The sequence below is a fragment of the Bidens hawaiensis genome, unplaced genomic scaffold (assembly GCF_021521415.1).
Source record: "Bidens hawaiensis isolate Kalapana, Puna unplaced genomic scaffold, B.hawaiensis_p1.1 tig00001511_1, whole genome shotgun sequence".
Classification (NCBI taxonomy): Eukaryota; Viridiplantae; Streptophyta; class Magnoliopsida; order Asterales; family Asteraceae; genus Bidens; species Bidens hawaiensis.
This window is the reverse complement of record NW_027491085.1, coordinates 957,391-973,680: the sequence shown is the minus strand read 5'-3', so window position 1 is coordinate 973,680 and position 16,290 is coordinate 957,391. Positions and strand designations below refer to the sequence as shown.

General features: G+C 35.0%; 1 pseudogene across 1 annotated transcript; it reads left to right on the top strand.

Annotated features, from left to right (window-relative positions):
- Window positions 1-420: 420 nt before the first annotated feature.
- Window positions 421-15,279, top strand: LOC143581541 (uncharacterized; annotated as a pseudogene). The gene is made up of 16 exons (XR_013143849.1): window positions 421-1,717; window positions 1,877-2,023; window positions 2,400-2,542; window positions 3,163-3,373; window positions 3,529-3,766; window positions 4,056-4,206; window positions 4,380-4,682; window positions 7,558-8,851; window positions 9,209-9,328; window positions 9,679-9,827; window positions 10,057-10,129; window positions 10,896-11,054; window positions 11,555-11,570; window positions 14,023-14,247; window positions 14,404-14,554; window positions 15,001-15,279. The product of XR_013143849.1 is annotated as an uncharacterized LOC143581541 (transcript).
- Window positions 15,280-16,290: the final 1,011 nt, after the last annotated feature.

The window sequence follows — 16,290 nt, the reverse complement described above, 5'->3', positions numbered from 1 at the left end:
GATCAATTCAAGTTTGTGTTTTTATACTTAATCTATTTTCTTTGTTATTCGTTTAATATTCTTGTTATGATGATTGATTCAATGATCTCTTGGGCCTAGTTGGTATGAGAGCCATGTTGGTTCATTGCGGAACCATGTTCAAATCAAGATCATCCAAGAGTTATCAGAACGTCCAACTAAATGTTAATAGCAACTGACAAAAGTTTTATAAATTGATAAATTTTCAACGATGAATATCAAATCACAAACACAGTAACGTAGAAAACAATAAGTGATTAATATTCAACGCCTCATGTGAAACAATTGTCCTTTAGTAGAATATTCCGTTGTTACTTGCCAAATTAGTCAATTACTAGACTTTTAAAATGGTCCCATGTTGAATATCAAATGGCAGATATTTCCTGGTTCAATGCCAAATGAATAAGTTTTTGAAAGCTTAACAACTAGTTTTCTGGTGAAGAATACGTTAATGAAGGGTCTTACCATACTTTTGTTATTCTCTGTTGCTTTAAGCTATATATTAACAACCGCTATTTCAACAGACTCTTTGTCCCCAAATGAACTGATCAGGGATGGTGACACCATTGTTTCAACTGGAGGAATGTTTGAACTGGGATTTTTCAGCCCCGGTAACTCCAACAACCGATATTTGGGAATATGGTACAAAAACGTCTCGAATGGCACCGTTGTCTGGGTTGCAAATAGAGATACACCTCTCAACTCTACTTCAGGCGTCCTCAAAGTCAGTAGCAATGGGATCCTCGAACATCTCTTGGTAATACAAATACCACTATCTGGTCATCTTCTTTTATATATGCAAACAATATTAGCAATCCTATGGCACAACTTTTAGATAATGGAAATCTTGTTATAAGGGAAGAAAATAGGACTTTATGGCAAAGTTTTGATTATCCTGGAGACACGTATCTCCCGGGTATGAAAATCGGTAAAGACTTGATTACAGGCATAGACAGGCAGTTTACATCATGGAAGAGCCTTGATGATCCTTCTCCGGGTCAGTATGTAATATCGATGGATACAAATGGCTTTCCACAGATATTTCAGAAACGGGGTTCTGTTTTCCACACGCGGTTTGGACCATGGAACGGGGTCAGGTTCAATGGCATGCCTAGTTTGATACAAAACCCCACAGCAGTAAACGAATTTGTTATCAACGAGAAGGAGATATATTATAAGATCGAAGTTGATAGTGCGGTTGTTTCAAGGATATATATCAACCCTGAAGGTGGTATGACACGAATGAATTGGGTTGACCTCACCCAAAATTGGTTTACATTTTTGGTTGTAGCACCAACAGATAGTTGTTCGCAATATAGGCTATGCGGTCCATATGGAACGTGTAACACTCAAAACTTCCCTATTTGTAGTTGTTTGGGAGGTTTTGAGCCCAAACGCCCAGAGGAATGGTGTGTTCCGAGAACTCCTTTCGATTGTGGGAATGAGAGTGAGAATGGGTTTAGAAGAGTTTCAGGTGTGAAATTCCCAGATACCCGAAGCTCGTGGTACAATTTTAGTATGAATCTTGAGGATTGTGAGAACGAATGCAGGAGAAATTGCTCTTGTACCGCATATGCAAATTTGGATATTAGAAATGGTGGAAGTGGATGCTTGCTTTGGTTTAATGAGCTTGTGGATGTTAGAGAATACAATGAGACTCAAGATCTTTACATTAGAATGGCCAGATCTGAATTAACTAGTAAGTAACCTTTATTCATTTGGTCTCTTTTAACAACTTTCTTTTTTCATTTTTTGCTTGGTATTATTCACATTAGGCAATCAATGAGGGCAAACATGTATTAACAATTAATAATACTATTTAGTTATGTAATTTTTTACTCTTCTTTGTGTATTCAAGGTCTTGCAACCCGTGACTCGTCTTCCAACAAAAAGGAAACCATAATTATAGCGGGCGTGTCAACCGCAATATGTATGCTTGTGGTAGGTCTAACTCTTGTGGTGTACCTAAGAATCAAGAAGAAAAGGACATACATGAAAAGGCAAGGTATGGCAAATGTGTGTTTTTTTGCTAGTGGTGCCAAGGTATTGGTCATATTGAAAAAATTAGCCTGAAAATGTTTTAAATGCATAACACCTCCTTATTAATATCATTAGAAAAGGCATTAATATTGAAATAGCTTAATGTTTGTAGACACTTTTTACTCATTATCCAAACTGGAAATTTTGTTCTCTCCCTTTTCTTTTTCTATAGGTTAAAACAAGATTTGTTAATCGATCAGTTGTCTATATTGTGCTTCAAAACTGTATGTCTTGATGTACAATCTATAGTCTGCTTTCCAAACTTAGTGCTTGATTGTTTCAAATGTTTGTCTCTGGTTATAACAATTTCATATTTATCTTTTTATGTGACTCGGTACCAGACCTCAATGAAGATTCAGTTTATGATGGTCCGAAAGAAGATATTGATTTACCATCTTTTAGCTTGTCTACAATTGCTAAGTCTACAAGCAACTTTACCATCACCAATAAGCTTGGACAAGGAGGCTTTGGTTCAGTCTACAAGGTAACAATCCTTCTGAATTGGTGATTAACTTTGTATAGAGTATTTAGGATTAATCCAATATTTACTTTTCTGATACATACTGAAAGAAAAAATAAACGCATAGATAAATTCTCAATAAACACGGATAAAAACTGAACGAATTAACTGTAATAGGAGGCGCCCTTTTATTGAGATTTTTCAAATTTAGCTAAAACTTGATATTGAAACCATAACTAGACAAGTGAATTCTGCTAATTAAATATTGACGAAATGGAGACAAATCATGATTGACGAAATAGGGTCTGTATATTAAGGAATTCAGGTATGACGGTTGGGTCAAACTCGTTTAGAGATTTCCGTCTGTTAGTTATGAGCTTTTATGTAACTCCGACCATAACTCATTTTTTGAAGTTTGTGACTTTCTGCAATGTTTCCTCTTTTCTAATTGCTCCAAATAAGAGTGCCAACTAGTCATATAAACTTCTCATTAATTTCCAAATAAGAGTGCACATTGTAGCATAGAGATTTGGGAATTGTTGCTCAAAAACAATATTTGACATGGTAACCAAACTAATAGACTGAAAAAGTTAATAATATATTCTGGAAAAATTAAATAATGCAAAATCTTTGGAAAACTCCAGGGTGTGTTGGGGGATGGTCGGGAAATAGCAGTGAAGCGATTGTCAAAATCTTCAAGACAAGGTCTTGATGAGTTCAAGAACGAAGTTAGATGTATCGCTAAACTTCAGCATCGAAATCTCGTGAAGCTTTTAGGATACTGCATTCAAGGAGACGAAACAATGCTGATTTATGAATACATGGCCAACAAAAGTTTGGATTTAACTATATTCGGTCCGATTCTCTTTCCATGATATTTACTATATAATCTCACAAAAATTGATGTGTTTTTGTGTGAACCATAATATTTTATGTTTATCTTTTTTAATTTTACCTGTTAGACGCATTGAGTTACTATGCAGAGCTAACCAAATAGTTGACTTTTGTAGACATAAGTCGAAGTTCAATGCTTGATTGGCCCAAACGGTTTCACATTATCCTTGGGACTGCTCATGGGCTTCTTTATCTGCATCAAGATTCTCGGCTTCGGGTCATTCATAGAGATTTGAAAGCCGCAAATATTTTGTTGGATGATGACATGAATTCCAAAATATCAGACTTTGGTCTTGCTAGAAGATTTAAAGGCTATGAGACTGAAGTCAATACCAACAAAGTGGTTGGAACTTAGTAAGAACTAATAAAACCACATATTTTAATGCCATTTTGTTATATCCTCTGTCCCATAACTGTAATCATTTTTATTTTGGGAAGTTTTCAAATATCTATTATCTGTTTTCCTAATGTCACATCCATAATTATGCCAATTTGGGTCCATAAAAGGAGTTCTTATTTATTTAATAAATAGTTAAACACTTCTCTAGAACTATGTGGCTCAGAGTAACATGTTGTTATATTTGCACAGTGGTGACACGGTGTATATTTGTAACCATCCTTTAACTTGTTAATTAATTTGCAGTGGTTACATCGCTCCAGAATATGCAGTTCATGGGCTTTTCTCAACTCAATCGGATGTATTCAGCTTTGGAGTTTTGGTGTTGGAAATAGTGAGTGGGCAGAAAAACAGAGGGTTCTCTCACGAACAACACGGTGATAGCCTTCTTGGACATGTAAGCCTAATCCACTTATTCACTTGATTTAAAAAAAAATACCCCCGGTCTTTGTCCCTAAAGTTAAATGGCTGGGCAAAAGTGATCTTTCAACATGAACCAAGTTTAACTTGTTTTTGAAAGAATTCTTTATATTTATGCATGTATTGTACGCTAATAGTGATATTGAATAGGCATGGAGACTTTATAAAGAAGACCGATCCATTGAGCATGCTAGTTCCCAGTTAAGGGAAACATGCGCCGACTCTGAAATAATCTGATCAATACATATTGGTTTGTTATGTGTGCAACATCACGCAGAAGATAGACCAACTATGTCATCTGTAGTCGTTATGTTGGATAATGAGAGTACATTGCCTCCACCAAAACAACCTGCGTTTTTCACTAAGGTGAGTTTGACTGAAACAAACGCTCTTTCAACAACCCCGGCCGATAATTCAAATAATAATGTCACAATAACGGTCTTAGAGGCTCAATAGAGCACCTACTCTATAGCTTATGTATTCATATGGTTGTCCCATTGTATTTATGTAATCAAGTATTATTGTGATGCCCGTCTTTGTATTTATCCTTATATATTTAGAAAATATTGGTTTAATGAGATTATGAAAAACTATTCAACCAAAAAACAAGTTTCCCATCATCTTTCTGGTTCTCATTTCAACGAAACTTTGGTGTTAAGAAAATAGCATTGATTTGATCTTTAGCTTAGACTATTCTAGCCATCAAGTATCACTCTTCTTCTTCTTTTTTTTCCTCAGCAATTGGAAATCAAACCAGTTATCCTTCACAGCAATTGGAAATCAAAACCTTAAGTTTTGCTAAAGATTATTTGAATAATACGAGCCTAATAAAGTTACATCACTATTCATTTAATTTTCATATAGTATTTTCTTTTCTATCGTGCCTTCTTCTTTTTTTTCTATGCAATGTGTGTTTTGTGCAGTAATTTCTATTTTAATTCTCATTAAAATTATTTAACTAAGGTTGCAATAATAATTTTCTATTTTTTAACAAATACATTTGTGAGGTCTTGAATTTAGGTCCCACAAATGACAAGAATTAAAATAAATTTGTCGTTATAAAGACATAAAAAACAAATATGTGTTCTAAGTTCTGCATGCTTGAAGCTAAATTCTAGGTTCTTATAATGTTCCATCTCTTTTCCTATACCAATAATTAATGGGTTCTTGTCAATCATCTTCATTGACCCTGGTCGTCCCCTAGAATAAGTCTAACACGTCTATTGAAAACTCAATTTTCTTTACTCGTGTCAAACATACATGCAGTGAATAACTAAATGCACGTTAAATATGAAATAAGAAAAAATCTTGTAGCCTAAACATCCTTGCTTATCTACGACGAAAATGACATACACACAAAAAAACATTTCATAGTTAAGAGCATTCAATGGTGCTTATGTGGCTAGTGTTTGAATTCGGAAACGAAACCCATGGAGATGACCAGATGAAAAAGAGAGAAGAGAAACCGTCCGTGAATCAGTTGCGGATCCAGAAAATTTTCTTGTAGGGGTCGGAAAACTTTCGGGTCGGTACTTAGTTGCTTATCGCTATATAAATTTTTCTGCGGTCCAGTTCGGTTGTACGGGTCAAGTCAAATTGGTATCTAAATAATTTTTTGATCCGGTTTGGTCGTTTAAGTCGGGTCAAATGGGACGGGATCATATTAAAAAAAAATCAACCAAAATATCATATTACCATATAATCAAAAAAATAAAAAAAATACATGATACGTCTTATGCATAATTAAAATACAAATATTTATAGTTGTTTTTTACGGTTCTTAATTTTTGGTATCTAGTCATAATATCATCGTGTTTGATATTCATATATTAATAAAATATAAAAACAAAACAAGAGCTTATTGAAAGTTAATTAATCATATACGAAATACACGGGCAAGAAATTTTGGGAAAAAAACGTACTAATTTTTATTATATATTAGGTTTGCTAACTAAGAAATAAATAATGTGCACAAATAAATGTTTTGCTAACTTTATCTTTATTTTCAAATGTCCTATTAAATTTTGGTAAAACAATGGGTTGTGAAAGAGAGTTAATAAAGGCTCATCATGTCATTAAAATGTTAAATTAGGTCTCTTATTTCTTTTCTTCTTTAACTGCAACACGAGAATACTTATACGCGCCGGCTATCGGAAAATATGGTTGGTTTACTCTAATGTTTTCATCTCAAGTTCTCTCAGTTAGTGGTCATTCTCAAATCCACAGGGTCGATGTCAAAATTTCACAGAGGTCGATCAGAATTTTAACATATATATATATACCACTAAAAAAACATTTCACAGGGTCAGCGATCCCCCTACCACTATTGCCGTGAATTCGGAACACTTCGGAGGTGTACGGCGTGGCCCACTTTAACAACCAAACACACCCACTCAAATTAATTTCCATCATCCAAATCCCCAACATGGTTCATTAATATGTTGAATTCAACATCAAATGCATATGTTTTCATGTTACCTAAGAAGGGGGGTGAGTGGGTGAAAGAAAGAAGAAGATAGAACAAGATGAATGGGTGATAAGAAATAAAAGAAAGAAGACAGAATGATGGAGGTAGGTGGGTGGGTGATAAGAAATTGAGGGTTAAGATTATTGCTTTGGATTTATTATAAATATAAAGAATCAAAGAACAAAGGAAATAAATATATATAAATTTTAATTTTCAATTATATAATAATCACATTTTGTTACAATAATTAGACAGGATAGAAATTAATTGAATTTTTTTTAACTAAATGAATACAGGAAAGTTATATATAAATTCAATCAACTTTTTATTAATTTTATGTATTTTTATAAAGATATAAATGAATATATTGATAACATTAATGGAAAAATAGATAGTAGGCGGATGAGGAGGTGGTGGTTTGAAACAAGAACTATTTATTATCTACCAGAGGAGAGATAAATATTTTGGAGGTTGGTTAATTTAAAATCTGATTTGGCATGCTGAGATGTCGGTTTGAAACAAATACAACATTTTACCATTGTGGATGCTTTAAGGACGCACGTATGATGACCGAACAGGAAAAACTAGTATGAAAGGTGAGACAATTGACAACAATTTCTGAGGTATATTATCGACTAAATTAAAAAAATATGGGATTAATAGAATCCGATTTTCCTAACATATAAAAACTAACAACAGACAAAGAAGAAAATAGGAAAGAATAAGTGATGACAATTCAACGGATCCATGTGAAACAAAAGACCTCTAGATGACTTTTGAAACAGTCCAGTGTTGAAAACAAATGGCAGATGCACCGTCTTGCAAGGCAAATGAATAAATTTTTGAAAGCTGAATAACTAGATGATCTTTGAAAGAGGGAAGAACACCTTAATGGAGGGTCTTGCCATACTTTTGTTTATCTTTTGTGCTTCATGTTCTATGCTATTAAGTTCTAATGCAGTAGACACGTTATCCCAAAGCGAACACATTAGGGATGGTGACACCATTGTTTCATCTGGTGGAATGTTTGAACTGGGATTTTTCAGCCTCGGCAAGAACCGATATTTGGGAATTTGGTACAAAAAGGTTTCTAATGGCACCGTTGTATGGGTTGCAAATAGAGAGAAACCAGTAAACACTGCTTCAAGCATCCTCAAACTCAGTAGCAATGGGATCCTGCAACTTGTTTCTTTTGGTAATGCGAATTCCACTATCTGGTCATCTTCTTCTAAATATTTAAGTGATATTAGTAATCCTATAGCACAGCTTTTAGATAATGGAAATCTTGTTATACGGGAAGAAAGTAGGATTTTGTGGCAAAGTTTTGATTACCCTGGAGACACTTATCTCCCGGGTATGAAAATCGGTAAGGACTTGATTACAGGTATAGACAGGCAATTTACATCATGGAAGAGCCTTGATGATCCTTCTCCAGGTCAGTATGTAATATTGATGGATACAAATGGCTTTCCACAGATATTTCAGAAACAGGGTTCTAATTTCCGCACGAGGTTTGGACCATGGAATGGGGTTAGGTTTAATGGCATGCCAAGTTTGAGAGAAAATCCATCAGCAATTAAGTTTGTGTTTAATGAGCAGGAGATATATTATGGAATTGAAGAAGTTGATAGTTCAGTTGTTTTGCGGATGTATTTGAACCCTGACGGTGTTGTCACACGCATGATTTGGGTTGACCGCATCCAAAGCTGGCTTTCGATTCTGGCTATAGCACCCACTGATACTTGTTCACCATATGGACTATGCGGTCCATATGGAACCTGTAACAACAGAAACTTCCCTATTTGTAGTTGTATAGAAGGTTTTGTGCCCAAACAGCCTGATGATTGGAATGCGGCTGACTGGTCAAGTGGATGTGTACCGATAACTCCTATAGAATGTGGGAATGGGAAAGCGATTGGGTTTAAAAGAGTTTCAGGTGTGAAACTCCCGGACACCCGAAGTTCACAGTATGATTCAAATTTGAATCTAGAGGAATGTGAGATGGAGTGCAGGAGGAACTGTTCCTGTACCGCTTATGCGAAGTCAGATATTTCAGGAAGTGGATGTTTACTATGGTTTGACGGTATAATGGACATTCGAGAATGGGACGAGACCCAAGATCTTTACATTAAAATGGCCCTTACTGAATTAGCAAGTAAGCATGAATGAGTCACTTTCTTTCAAATGATTTCTTTTTGTTGTCACCTCCAAAATTTCGAGAAAGATTGGCAGTTCTTATCGAACAATACTAAAACTTGAAATTAATTCTTGCGGGACATATGAAATGCGGTCAAGGGAACAAGTTAAAGTTCTTATCGAATACTATATGTTGTGATATGCTGTTATGACTTTTCTTTTTTCAAAAAATAAATGTAGTTTAGAATACATCAAAACTATAACACACAAACTAAAGGTTATACTTTTATATCTGTATGTTTTTATTCCTTTCATTAGTTCCATGCTTATTCGTGTAATTAAGTTTATATTATATATATTTTTCTTTGTGTCTAAGATTTTGCAGCTCATGGTTCTGCTTCCAACAAGAAGAAGAAAATGATTATAGTGCCAAGCTCAATATGTTTGGTTCTCATAGGTCTAATGCTTGCGGTGTACACAAGAAAGATGAAGAAAGGTCTTATATGAAAGGACTAGCTAAATAGTCATTAGAATTACCTGTATTTATATGCATAAAACCTCATCATTAATATTTCATTAAAATGACATAATTTTATTTTACAATAAATTCAGACAAAGTATTTGTGTAGAACCGCACCAAAACCAACAATATAACACTTTTAATTAACGAATTTCATATGAACTCATATATACGATTAACATGTTCAATTTCTAAATTGTGCTTCAAAATTGTATGTCTTGAAGTACAATGAATAAGACAGGTTTCCAAATGTCAATCCAGATTTATTATATGATTTTCTTTTTTCTTTATTAATAATTTCAAAACTCACTTCATATGTGACTCAGTGCATGACCTTAATGAAGATTCTGTTGGTGATGGTCTAAACGAAGATGTCGATTTACCATCTTTTAGCCTATCCAGGATCGCTAAGTCTACTAGTAACTTTTCAGTTACTAATAAGCTTGGAGAAGGTGGCTTTGGTCCAGTCTACAAGGTATATAAAATATATATTTAGAAATTAGTGATAAACATTTCAAAGACTTGATTGATTTTTGACAAACACTTATTAATTATGATTTGTCCCGATATATATTTTTCCACTTATATAACTCTAGCTCAACAACTAATTAAGTGGGGCACATATCATAATTGGAATTAGTGAATAGAGAGAAGTCTTTAGCAATATTTGAATAAAATAATAATAATTGTTTGGAATAATTCAGGGTGTGTTGTAGGATGGTCAAGAAATCGCTGTGAAACGATTGTCAAAATCTTCAAGACAAGGGTTTGATAACAGTGGCGGATCCAGGATTTTTTTTCGATGGGTTTACTGTTCGGTTTGGTTTGATAGTTCGGGTCGGTTCGACAAGATTTGTCAGTTGTCACGTAATAAAAATACAACACATTTAAAAGAACAATCATCACCCTTAAACTATTACAAAATACATAATAAAAATACAATGGTTTTTTCAAATTTAAACAATGTTAAACGCCTACTTAAAACAAACTAGCAAAGTTAAACCTCGTGTTACAGCGGAAATGAAGTTTTCGTCTCTTACAACTTACGATATCATTACGGTCTCGTTACTCGATATAGCAACTAATAAAGATAACAAACAAAATACAGTCACCACTTGATATGGCAACATATACTATTTAACAAACAATTAAATCCTATTCAAATAAATATTTTTCTAATACCATCCACAAAATTATGGAAGAACTGTATGGATACAACCAACTTATTATTATGACAATGTTACCCCTTGCTTTCTATGTTACAGTCACACCCTTGATTAACTAACATTCTAACTTAAAAGACAGGCGGAAGAATATAATAAAATAAAATGATAGACAAAAATCATAAAAAAGGCAAAGAGTGGGACTCGAACCCGGATTTTCACAATAAGAAACCAGGGTGTTTCCCACTGAACCAAAGTTTCAATTTGTTTATAGGTTCACTTATCATTTATATGTGGGTTCACTTTCATATTTTATGTAGGCTTTCTATGTGAAATCCGAAACTCAGTGGGTTCCCGTGAGCCCGTACTTATATACATAGATCCGCCCATGCTTGATGAGTTCAAGAACGAAGTTAGATGTATCGCCAAACTTCAGCATCGAAATCTTGTGAAGCTTTTAGGATACTGCATTCAAGGAGACGAAACAATGCTGATTTATGAATACATGGCAAACAAAAGTTTGGATTTAACTATATTTGGTTCGACTCTCTCTTCCCATGAAATTAGCTATGCTATATCATTAGATGTACTAAAGTTGGTGCATTTCATGTGAACCATGGTGTTTGAATTTTTTGAAAACCATCTGTTAGTTGCTCATTTTAGTATTCTATAGTGGTAGCAAAAGAGGCCCAAATTAATGGTATTGGTTGTCTGGGTGCAGTTGGATAGCGCAAAATTTGTTTATTTATCCTAGACTATTAAATTTTACTGAATGATTAGTGTCCCATATATGATACAAACATTATATACTTTCAACAATAATCAGAGGTTTTGAACATAAAATATTTTACTAGGTTTTATGCATTGAAATTATACAACGGTGGATCTTGTGTAACTCTTTTATTTGTCAATATTCATAGATAAACGGGTAGGTCGAAAATTCCATATCTAGTATTCATTTTAATGCATGAAGGAGTAACATTCTGATCAACGATTCTTTTGATGACCGGCATTCGTATAATCCTATGAGAATGCTGAGATAAAATGTGCAGGCAGTTTTAGATAGTAAGTGCAACACTCCAACTCTCCAAATGCCAATATATGTTTCTATATTTTGATAATTTATTTTCTTTTGCTTTGCTAGAACTGTGTTGTCGTTTAGATTTGAAATATCTAATTACATTAATGGTTTGTGATGCTGATTAGTTTATCTAGTAATGCTTTTAGTTTCTTCACAAACATATAATATATTACTATGCAGAAAATAATCATATAGTTAATTTTGTAGACGTAAGTTGTAAGGCCCCGTTACCGGTAGCCCTACTTTCGTGTTGGATTTACTCATAAACGCAGTTCTAAATATCAGAGTTAATTAAAACATTTGCGGAATATAAAAGCTTTCATAAAACATTTCATAACAAAACACGTCTTGTCTTAAAACATCATTTTGTCTTTCAAAATAAACGAAACATTAAACTTAAACGTCTTGAGTCTTTCGATGCCAGCCTCTTATTCAGTGCCACGTGTCTCCTCAAGCGAGCTGCCTCATCCTACTCACCTGCGTGCATACTAAAAGTCAGCTACGCTGAGTGAGTTCTGGTTAATCATACACTATACAATACACATAAACTTATATTCTTTCATTCATACTTTCATACTTTCATACTTTCTTTTGTATTAACTTACTTTCATATCTTACGTTATAAAGAGCATTACGCCCTACATTCCTTGAGTATTATTAAGGCTCGGTACCCTCCTTCCTCGAGTATTATTAGGGCTCGGTACCCTCCTTCCTCGAGTATTATTAGGGCTCGGTACCCTCTTTCCTCGAGTATTATTAGGGCTCGGTACCTTCTTTTCTCGAATATTAGTAGGGTTCGGTTCCCTAGTTCTCGAATATTAGTAGGGTTCGATTCCCTCTTCGTTACCATACAACCATACATCATACCTCGAGTATTATTAGGGCTCGGTACCCTTTTCGTAACCATACAACCATACAACCATCATTTCCTTCTTTTATTAACTTATCACGATCATACACATAAGCATACATATCTTACTTACCTTATATATAGCGTTACAACCTGACAGTACGTGCAATATCCGAAGATCGTTCACGTACCATCAAACAATCATTCATACATTTCACATTATTCACATAAGGCATACACTTATCTCTTAGGATAAGCGTATTAACAAACATATTGAGTATGCACACAGCCCCGAAAACATAACACATAAATGGGGCTAGAAACTCACCTGAATCCTGTTACGCTCTCCGTTAATAGTTATTCCCTTCTTGAGCTGTGCACGGCTAACTGTATAATATTTACACGTATCAATTAACTACTACTACTCATGTTGTATTTCTATCTTTATATGACCCACAACGAACGGGGTCCGGGGGCAGCGCCCCTGGCAGGGTCCAAGGGGCAGAGCCCCTGGCTGGGGTCGAGCTGCCAGGTCAGCTTGGAAAAATTTTATTTACATTAACTGTCTTAACACATTTTTCATTAGGTTTTTAATTTATTTTCTAATCGAACTTGACTTTAGGCGAAGTTAAACCTTAGGCGAACTTAGCTTTAGGCGAAGTTAAACCTTAGGCGAACTTAGCTTTAGGCGAAGTTAAACCTTAGGCGAACTTAGCTTTAGGCGAAGTTAAACCTTAGGCGAACTTAGCATTAGGCGAAGTTAAACCTTAAGCGAACTTAGCTTTAGGCGAAGTTATCAGTTAGGCGAACTTGGCCGTAGGCGAAGTTATTAATTAGGCGAACTTGGCCGTAGGCGAAGTTATCAATTAGGCGAACTTGGCCTTAGGCGAAGTTATCAATTAGGCGAACTTGGCCGTAGGCGAAGTTATCAATTAGGCGAACTTGGCCGTAGGCGAAGTTAAGCTTTGAAGGCGAAGTTAAGCTTTTGCAGGCGAAGTTGCCCAGTTCAGCTACGGGTTTGGTTTTTATCAAGCATTTTGGCGATTTTAATACCCTTGTTATGGTTCGACATCACCCACTACGTTCCCTAACCGTTTTCGGTCGTATATATATCCCGTATATACTATAAAGCTTGGATCTTTGAGTAAAAACGTTCAATACTACGTAAACTTTAAAGGTCAAGAACATACCTTTAGCGCTCGTTCGATCTTGGTTAGCTTGTTTATGCATTCTAGATCTCGTGTAATAAGATCGATCTCGTGTAATAAGATCTAATACCAACTAACGTTTACTCTCTCTCGGATCTTGCTCGTTTATGGTGTGTGTGTGTGTGTTTGGAGTGTGTAGAGATTATGATGGAAATGAAATGAGGGTTTAGGGTTTTAGGTTGGTTTAGGGGATATTTATATCCCTTAAAGCCCATGGACCTAAGGCCCATTCTCATTTAACCCATCTTAATTAATCTAAGTCCATGATCCGTTCTTTACTCGACATTAATTAATTAATAACGCGAAATCACTAAACGTAACTTTCTTTATTTAACATTATAAATTTTAGGACGTTACATAAGTTCGAGGTCAACGCTTGATTGGCCCCAAAGGTTCCATATTATCCATGGGGTTGCTCGAGGGCTTCTTTATCTGCATCAAGATTCTCGGCTTCGGGTTATTCATAGAGATTTAAAAGTTTCAAATGTTTTATTGGATGGTGACATAAACCCTAAAATATCAGACTTTGGTCTTGCTAGAAGATTTATCGGCTATGAGACTGAAGCCAATACCAACAAAGTTGTTGGAACTTAGTAAGAACTAATAAAACCAAATATGATAACCATATTCATTTTGGGAAGTTTGACTAATTGTTGCTTCCATACAAGGGCTTTTTAGAACTATATGCTAAGTAAAATGTTGATAATGTGTACATTTATTTGAATTGATCAAATAACAAAATTTTGCAGTGGTTACATCGCTCCAGAATATACAATGCATGGGCTTTTCTCAACTAAATCAGATGTATTCAGCTTTGGAGTTTTGCTATTGGAAATAGTGAGTGGGAAGAAAAACCGAGACTTCTCTCAAGAAGAACACAATGATAACCTTCTTGGACATGTAAGTTTAATCAGCTTGTTTCCAATATTGTAAAACAAAATTTATTATATGACTAAAAGTACAATAAAAGAAAATATATAGCTAGTCATCATGTTCAAGCAAATGAAACCTTTTTAATTTCTTGAAATATTTCAATCTCGTTTGAATATCTTTGAAAAATGACAACGAAACTAATTAAACCAATGAGTGGGATTTCATTAGTTTGAACCGGAACGTAAAAATGGCTAATAAAGTCCATTTAATTTGATGATGTAACTTGCGTTTTGATTTTTTTTTTATTTTTTCTTTTATAAGCCAGGTTTTCTCATTGTAAAAAAGATGTATATTCTTCTTTGCCCCTAAAAGAAGATAAAACTGTGACTTTAACATTGAGCATAAGTTTCACAGTGAAAGAATTGCTTGCATTTATGATTGTTGTATTGTACTCAAATGATGACGTTGTTTAGGCATGGAGACTTCATAAGAAAGACAGGTCCCTTGAGCTTGCTAGTTCTGAATTAAGGAGTGCTTGCGCTGACTCTGAAATACTACGATCAATACATATCGGTTTGTTATGTGTGCAACATCATGCAGAAGATAGACCAACTATGTCACTTATAGTTGTGATGTTGAATCACAAAATTGCATTGCCTCCGCCAAAACAACCAGTGTTTTTCACTGAAGAGAGTGTGTCTACACATAAATCAATTAATGATGTCACAATAACGCACTTAGATGCTCGATAGAATATCTAGTCTTTCATGCCTATGTTGTTTTATATGATATTTACACCTAAATTGATTTATGCTTAAAACACTTTTGTAATACAAATCGGGTCTTCAAATTCTGAGTTCTTGAATATAATATTTAATGAAAAGACTTCCGCTTTTGCCACATATACTTTGATATATTTACAAAACATGTACCAACTTGTGGTCATACCCCTAGGCCCTATGGTGGGGGTGCGACATAAAACTTGCATGTGCTACACAAAGAGTGAGGTCCGATGTAGGACTTCTTTTGGGTTTGGGTTTGAGGGTCATGAGCTGGTGTGGGAATTGAGTTGGTTAAGGCATAGTTATTGCGTTTCTTAATGGTGGACGGGTTACCACTAAGCACGACACTTTGAATTGTTATGGTAAGTCCGAAATGGCTCTATCAAGTGGTGTAACAAGGTGGGGAGTCAACAAACTCTACTCATGGAAACGGTTTGCATAACTGGAGTTGTAACCGTTGTCTTGTTTGAGATTCCAAAACTCGGTTTCAAGTCTTTAAAGTTCATGTTTGGGACAAAACTCCTTTCTCGTGAGGGTCATTAGATTATCCCATGGCTAGGCCATAGTGATTTCGGCTCATTGGGTATTCTTGATGGTATTCCACCAGGTTAGGGATCTTAGGTCAAAGATGCTTGAAGCAAAGGTAGTCTTTTTGTGGTCGGGACACTTGCAATGGATGAAAACATTCTCCATGCTCTCAAACCATCAGAGGAGTTTAATAACATTATCTTCTCCTAGGTACTTGGGTGGGTTAGTAGTGGTGAATTGTTTGTAGTTACAAGTGGTTGGGGTTAACAATTGAGTATGATGAGTTGTTGGCATTAATGGCTTAGATTTGGGTGAGAAGGTTCTGGATCACAAAGGGCATTTCTTTGGTGATGGGCAACCAAACGACGGTCATAATTACCGAAGGGACGACAGGGTTGGCGACGGGTAGACATACTTAAGGACAAAACTGTAAAAGTTTATGAGATGGATGAG